Genomic DNA, 8461 nt, shown 5'->3' on the forward strand with positions numbered 1-8461 from the left:
TGTTGTGCTAGCTGATTAGCCTCGCCTACTGTTTTTAGCTAGCTTTCCCAATTCAACACCTGTGATTACTGTATGCCTCGCTGTATGTCTCTCCCAAATGTCAATATGCCTTGTATACTGTTGTTCAGGTTAGTTATCATTGTTTTAGTTCACAATGGAGCCCCTAGATCCACTCTGCATACCCCTGTTACCTCCTTTGTCCCACCCCCCACACATGCGGTGACCTCACCCATTACAACCAGCATGTCCAGAGATACAACCTCTCTCATCATCACCCAGTGCCTGGGCTTACCTCCGCTGTACCCGCACCCCACCATACCCCTGTCTGCGCATTATGCCCTGAATATATTCTACCATGCCCAGAAACCTGCTCCTCTTATCCTCTGCCCCCAACGCTCTAGGCGACCAGTTTTGATAGCCTTTAGCCGCACCCTCATACTACTCCTTCTCTGTTCCGCGGGTGATGTGGAGGTAAACCCAGGCCCTGCATGTCCCCAGGTACCCTCATTTGTTGACTTCTGTGATCGAAAAAGTCTTGGTTTTATGCATGTCAACATCAGAAGCCTCCTCCCTAAGTTTGTTTTACTCACTGCTTTAGCACACTCTGCTAACCCTGATGTCCTTGCCGTGTCTGAATCCTGGCTCAGGAAGGCCACCAAAAATTCAGAGATTTCCATACCCAACTATAACATCTTCCGTCAAGATAGAACTGCCAAAGGGGCGGAGTCGCAGTCTACTGCAGAGAGAGCCTGCAAAGTAATGTCATACTTTCCAGGTCCATACCCAAACAGTTTGAACTACTAATTTTGAAAATTACTCTCTCCAGAAACAAGTCTCTCACTGTTGCCGCCTGCTACCGACCCCGTCAGCTCCCAGCTGTGCCCTGGACACCATTTGTGAATTGATCGCCCCCATCTAGCTTCAGAGTTTGTCCTGTTAGGTGACCTAAACTGGGATATGCTTAACACCCCGGCAGTCCTACAATCTAAGCTAGATGCCCTCAATCTCACGCAAATCATCAAGGAACCCACCAGGTACAACCCTAACTCTGTAAACAAGGGCACCCTCATAGACGTCATCCTGACCAACTGGCCCTCCAAATATACCTCCGCTGTCTTCAACCAGGATCTCAGCGATCACTGCCTCATCGCCTGTATCCGCCACGGAGCCGCAGTCAAACGACCACCCCTCATCACTGTCAAACGCTCCCTAAAACACTTCTGTGAGCAGGCCTTTCTAATCGACCTGGCCCGTGTATCCTGGAAGGACATTGACCTCATCCCGTCAGTTGAGGATGCCTGGTCATTCTTTAAAAGTAACTTCCTCACCATTTTGGATAAGCATGCTCCGTTCAAAAATTCAGAACCAAGAACAGATACAGCCCTTGGTTCACTCCAGACCTGACTGCCCTCGACCAGCACAAAAACATCCTGTGGCGGACTGCAATAGCATCGAATAGCCCCGTGATATGCAACTGTTCAGGGAAGTCAGGAACCAATACACGCAGTCAGTCAGGAAAGCTAAGGCCAGCTTCTTCAGGCAAAAGTTTGCATCCTGTAGCTCCAACTCCAAAAGTTCTGGGACACTGTGAAGTCCATGGAGAACAAGAGCACCTCCTCCCAGCTGCCCACTGCACTGAGGCTAGGAAACACGGTCTCCACCGATAAATCCATGATTATCGAAAACTTCAATAAGCACTTCTCAACGGCTGGCCATGCCTTCCGCCTGGCTACTCCAACCTCGGCCAACAGCTCCGCCCCCGTAGTTCCTCACCCAAGCCTCTCCAGGTTCTCCTTTACCCAAATCCAGATAGCAGATGTTCTGAAAGAGCTGCAAAACCTGGACCCGTACAAATCAGCTGGGCTTGACAATCTGGACCCGCTATTTCTGAAACTATCTGCCGCCATTGTCGCAACCCCTATTACCAGCCTGTTCAACCTCTCTTTCATATCGTCTGAGATCCCCAAGGATTGGAAAGCTGCCGCAGTCATCCCCCTCTTCAAAGGAGGAGACACCCTGGACCCAAACTGCTATAGACCTATATCCATCCTGCCCTGCCTATCTAAGGTCTTCGAAAGCCAAGTCAACAAACAGGTCACTGACCATCTCGAATCCCACCGTACCTTCTCCGCTGTGCAATCTGGTTTCCGAGCCGGTCACGGGTGCACCTCAGCCACACTCAAGGTACTAAATGATATCATAACCGCCATCGATAAAAGACAGTACTGTGCAGCCGTCTTCATCGACCTCGCCAAGGCTTTCGACTCTGTCAATCACCAAATTCTTATCGGCAGACTCAACAGCCTCGGTTTTCGGATGACTGCCTTGCCTGGTTCACCAATTACTTTGCAGACAGAGTTCAGTGTGTCAAATCAGAGGGCATGCTGTCCGGTCCTCTGGCAGTCTCTATGGGGGTGCCACAGGGTTCAATTCTCGGGCCGACTCTTTTCTCTGTATATATCAATGATGTTGCTCTTGCTGCGGGCGATTCCCTGATCCACCTCTACGCAGACGACACCATTCTATATACTTTCGGCCCGTCATTGGACACTGTGCTATCAAACCTCCAAACGAGCTTCAATGCCATACAGCACTCCTTCCGTGGCCTCCAACTGCTCTTAAACGCGAGTAAAACCAAATGCATGCTTTTCAACCGATCGCTGCCTGCACCCGCATGCCCGACTAGCATCACCACCCTGGATGGTTCCAACCTTGAATATGTGGACATCTATAAGTACCTAGGTGTCTGGCTAGACTGCAAACTCTCCTTCCAGACTCACATCAAACATCTCCAATCAAAAATCAAATCCAGAGTCGGCTTTCTATTCCGCAACAAAGCCTCCTTCACTCACGCTGCCAAGCTTACCCTAGTAAAACTGACTATCCTACCGATCCTCGACTTCGGCGATGTCATCTACAAAATGGCTTCCAACACTCTACTCAGCAAACTGGATGCAGTCTATCACAGTGCCATCCGTTTTGTCACTAAAGCACCTTATACCACCCACCACTGCGACTTGTATGCTCTAGTCGGCTGGCCCTCACTACATATTCGTCGCCAGACCCACTGGCTCCAGGTCATTTACAAGTCCATGCTAGGTAAAGCTCCGCCTTATCTCAGTTCACTGGTCACGATGGCAACACCCATCCGTAGCACGCGCTCCAGCAGGTGTATCTCACTGATCATCCCTAAAGCCAACACCTCATTTGGCCGCCTTTCGTTCCAGTACTCTGCTGCCTGTGACTGGAACAATTGCAAAAATCGCTGAAGTTGGAGACTTTTATCTCCCTCACCAACTTCAAACATCAGCTATCCGAGCAGCTAACCGATCGCTGCAGCTGTACATAGTCTATAGGTAAATAGCTCACCCTTTTTCACCTACCTCATTCCCATACTGTTTTTATACTGTTTTTATTTATTTACTTTTCTGCTCTTTTGCACACCAATATCTCTACCTGTACATGCCCATCTGATCATTTATCACTCCAGTGTTAATCTGCAAAATTGTATTATTCGCCTACCTCCTCATGCCTTTTGCACACATTGTATATAGACTGCCCATTTTTTTCTACTGTGTTATTGACTTGCTAATTGTTTACTCCATGTGTAACTCTGTGTTGTCTGTTCACACTGCTATGCTTTATCTTGGCCAGGTCGCAGTTGCAAATGAGAACTTGTTCTCAACTAGCCTACCTGGTTAAATAAAGGTGAAAAAAAAAAAAACTAAAAAAAAATAAAATAATAAAAAACTATACATGAACCCTTATTAGGGAGTTCAACATGAAGCATTAACCACACTACACATGAACCCTTATTAGGGAGTTCAACATGAAGCATGAACCACACTACACATGAACCCTTCTTAGGGAGTTCAACATGAAGCATGAACCACACTATACATGAACCCTTCTTAGGCAGTTCAACATGAAGCATGAACCACACTATACATGAACCCTTCTTAGGCAGTTCAACATGAAGCATGAACCACACTACACATGAACCCTTCTTAGGGAGTTCAACATGAAGCATGAACCACACTATACATGAACCCTTCTTAGGGAGTTCAACATGAAGCATGAACCACACTATACATGAACCCTTCTTAGGCAGTTCAACATGAAGCATGAACCACACTATACATGAACCCTTCTTAGGCAGTTCAACATGAAGCATGAACCACACTATACATGAACCCTTCTTAGGGAGTTCAACATGAAGCATGAACCACACTACACATGAACCCTTCTTAGGCAGTTCAACATGAAGCATTAACCACACTACACATGAACCCTTCTTAGGCAGTTCAACATGAAGCATGAACCACACTACACATGAACCCTTCTTAGGCATAAGAAAATACAAAATATGGGCACAATAACCCGACGTGCACTAGTCAAACACATGTACACATGCACTTACAATAAACATGGGGGGAACAGAGGGTTAAATACACAACACATAGTGAGGGAAATGAAAACCAGGTGTGTGGGAAAACAAGACAAAACAAATGGAAAATAGAAAAATGGATTGGCGACGGCTAGAAGGCAAAGCGACGCCGACCGCCGAACAGCGCCCGAACGAGGAATCAAATTTTTCTAAATCAAAATTTTATTTGTCACATACACACATGGTTAGCAGATGTTATCGTGAGTAGCGAAATGCTTGTGCTTCTGGTTCCGACAATGCAGTAATAACCAACAAGCAATATAGGTAACAATTCCAAAACTATTACCTTACTTAATACAAGTGTAAGGGGATAAAGAATATGTACATATGTACATAAAGATACATGAACCATTTGAGCATCGATTCGGTAGAAGTCGTGACATGTAAACAGGGATGGTGAACACATGCAATGTTCCTAACACTCCTCCTGTTCTGGCCTTGTTGTTGCTGTGTTCCAGGCTGAGTGGAGCGTCTCCCTCCTGGGGAGACTAAACAGGACACGCTGGCCAACATCTCCGCCATGAACTACCAGTTTGACGAAGAGTTCTTCTGGGTAGAACCAGTGAACTGGCCAAAAGCTTCATACGGCAGCTACTGGAGAGAGACAAGATGTAAGGAGGGGTTAGAGGTCAGGGGTCAGTCAGGTCAGCTGGCTAATATGACAGCTGGAGAGAGACAAGATGTAAGGAGGGATTGAGGTCAGGTTAGGGGGTCAGGGTCATGGCCACTAATAGACAGCTGCTGGAGAGAGACAAGATGTAAGGGAGGGATTAGAGGTCGGGGTTAGGGGGTCAGCTGGCTAATATGACAGCAAGCTGGAGAGAGACGACAAAGAGAGATTGGAGGTCGTAGGGGGTTAGGGGTCAGGGTCAGCTGGCTAATAACTTCATATGACAACTACTGGAGAGAGACAAGATGTGGGGAGGTGGGAAAATAAAAATGAGAGATTTGAAATTGAGAGATTTGAAATTGAACTCAGGTGCATCCTGTTTCCATTGATCGCCCTGAGATGTTTCACAACTTGATTGGAGTCCATCTGTGGTAAATTCAATTGATTGGACATGATTTGGAAAGGCACACACCTGTCTATATAAGGTCCGACAGTTGACAGTGCATGTCAGAGCAAAAACCAAGCCATGAAGCCGAAGGAATTGTCCGTAGAGCTCCGAGACATGATTGTGTCGAGGCACAGATCTGGGGAAGGGTACCAAACACATTTCTGCAGCATGCAGCATTGAAGGTCCCCAAGAACACAGTGGCCTCCATCATTCTTAAATGGAAGAAGTTTGCAACCACCAATCGGGTGAGAAGGGCCTCGGTCAGAAAGGTGACCAAGAACCCGATGGTCACTCTGACAGAGCTCCATGGTTCCTCTGTGGAGATGGGAGAAACTTCCAGAAGGACAACCATCTCTGCAGCACTCCACCAATCAGGCCTTTATGGTAGAGTGGCCAGGTGGAAGTAACTCCTCAGTAAAAGGCACATGACAGCCCGCTTGGAGTTTTGACAAAAGGCACATAAAGACTCTCAGACCATGAGGAACAAGATTCTCTGGTCTGATGAAACCAAGATTGAACTCTGAACGCTAAACGGAGGAAACCTGGCACCATCCCTACGATGAAACATGGTGGTGACTGCATCACTACGGTGAAGCATGGTGGTGGCTGCATCACTACGGTGAAGCATGGTGGTGACTGCATCACTACGGTGAAGCATGGTGGTGACTGCATCATGCTGTGGGGATGTTTTTCAGTGGCAGGGACTGGGAGACTAGTCAGGATCGAGGAAAAGATGAAGGGAGCAAAGTACAGAGAGATCCTTGATGAAAACCTGCTCCAGAGCGCTCAGGACCTCAGACTGGAGCGAAGGATCCCTTCCAACAGGACAACGACCCTAAACACACAGCCAAGACAACGCAGGAGTGGCTTCGGGACAAGTCTCTGAATGTCCTTCACTGGCCCAGCCAGAGCCCGGACTTGAACTCAATCGAACATCCCTGGAGAGACCTGAAAATAGCTGTGCAGCGACGCTCCCCAACTAACCTGACAGAGCTTGAAAGTATCTGCAGAGAAGAATGGGAGAAACTCTCCAAACGCAGGTGTGCCAAGCGTGTAGCATCATACCCAATAAGCCATGAGGTTGTAATCGCTGCCAAAAGTGCTTCAACAAAGTACTGAGTAAAGGGTCTGAATACTTATGTAAATTAGTTATTTCAGCTTTTTATAACTTTACAAAAATCTTTAAAAAACAGTTTATTTTTTCATTATGGGGTATTGTGATGTCATTATGGGGTATTGTGATGTCATTATGGGGTATTGTGATGTCATTATGGGGTATTGTGATGTCATTATGGGGTATTGTGATGTCATTATGGGGTATTGTGATGTCATTATGGGGTATTGTGATGTCATTATGGGGTATTGTGATGTCATTATGGGGTATTGTGATGTCATTATGGGGTATTGTATGTAGATTGATGAGGGATTTCTTTTTTAACATTAATTTTAGAATAAGGCTGTAAACATAACACCATGTGGAGAAGGTCATGAGGTGTGACTCTACCAAATCCAGTGTAAACATGTTTGTCTTCCAGGAAGAGGTTAACTATTCAAGATGCCCTCAACCATCCCTGGATCAAGGTATATCATTGTCATATGAAAACAGCATACTATCATGATTGACAGCTTGATGTTAAGACATGCATTGTCGTTTTCTTTTGTGACATAACTTCCTGGATTTTTTTGCATTTGCATAACCACACCTCCTAATTATACTGTGACTTGTACTGTTCAGGCAGATTGTTTCTTGTTTGTACGGTTTTTACATACTTGGTTTCTGACCATGTAATGTATGTTAAGCTGCTATGGACTGCACCTCCCACTCAGACAATATAGAATATATAATGGTCTGGACTGCACCTCCCACTCAGACAATATAGAATATATAATGGCCTGGACAGCACCTCCCACTCAGACAATATAGAATATATAATGGCCTGGACAGCACCTCCCACTCAGACAATGTAGAATATATAATGGCCTGGACAGCACCTCCCACTCAGACAATATAGAATATATAATGGCCTGGACAGCACCTCCCACTCAGACAATGTAGAATATATAATGGCCTGGACAGCACCTCCCACTCAGACAATATAGAATATATAATGGCCTGGACAGCACCTCCCACTCAGACAATGTAGAATATATAATGGCCTGGACAGCACCTCCCACTCAGACAATATAGAATATATAATGGCCTGGACAGCACCTCCCACTCAGACAATATAGAATATATAATGGCCTGGACAGCACCTCCCACTCAGACAATATAGAATATATAATGGCCTGGACAGCACCTCCCACTCAGACAATATAGAATATATAATGGCCTGGACAGCACCACCCACTCAGACAATATAGAATATATAATGGCCTGGACAGCACCTCCCACTCAGACAATGTAGAATATATAATGGCCTGGACAGCACCTCCCACTCAGACAATGTAGAATATATAATGGCCTGGACAGCACCTCCCACTCAGACAATGTAGAATATATAATGGCCTGGACAGCACCTCCCACTCAGACAATGTAGAATATATAATGGCCTGGACAGCACCTCCCACTCAGACAATATAGAATATATAATGGTCTGGACAGCACCTCCCACTCAGACAATGTAGAATATATAATGGCCTGGACAGCACCTCCCACTCAGACAATGTAGAATATATAATGGCCTGGACAGCACCTCCCACTCAGACAATATAGAATATATAATGGCCTGGACAGCACCTCCCACTCAGACAATGTAGAATATATAATGGCCTGGACAGCACCTCCCACTCAGACAATGTAGAATATATAATGGTCTGGACAGCACCTCCCACTCAGACAATGTAGAATATATAATGGCCTGGACAGCACCTCCCACTCAGACAATATAGAATATATAATGGCCTGGACAGCACCTCCCACTCAGACAATGTAGAATATATAATGGCCTGGACA

The 8461-nt window shown here is 46.0% G+C and overlaps 1 long non-coding RNA gene across 13 annotated transcripts; it reads right to left on the bottom strand.

Moving 5' to 3' along the window:
- Window positions 1-6720: 6720 nt before the first annotated feature.
- On the bottom strand, window positions 6721-8442 carry LOC127922157 (uncharacterized). 13 transcript variants are annotated; one of them, XR_008110512.1, is made up of 6 exons: window positions 8114-8442; window positions 7894-8069; window positions 7630-7673; window positions 7542-7585; window positions 7454-7497; window positions 6721-7321 (listed from the first exon to the last, which is right to left on the bottom strand). It is a non-coding gene; the product is annotated as an uncharacterized LOC127922157 (long non-coding RNA). The 13 variants fall into 13 exon arrangements; XR_008110513.1 differs by lacking the exon at window positions 7542-7585; XR_008110505.1 differs by having other exon boundaries at window positions 7542-7673.
- Window positions 8443-8461: the final 19 nt, after the last annotated feature.

This window comes from Oncorhynchus keta, unplaced genomic scaffold (assembly GCF_023373465.1).
Source record: "Oncorhynchus keta strain PuntledgeMale-10-30-2019 unplaced genomic scaffold, Oket_V2 Un_contig_24750_pilon_pilon, whole genome shotgun sequence".
Lineage (NCBI taxonomy): Eukaryota > Metazoa > Chordata > Actinopteri > Salmoniformes > Salmonidae > Oncorhynchus > Oncorhynchus keta.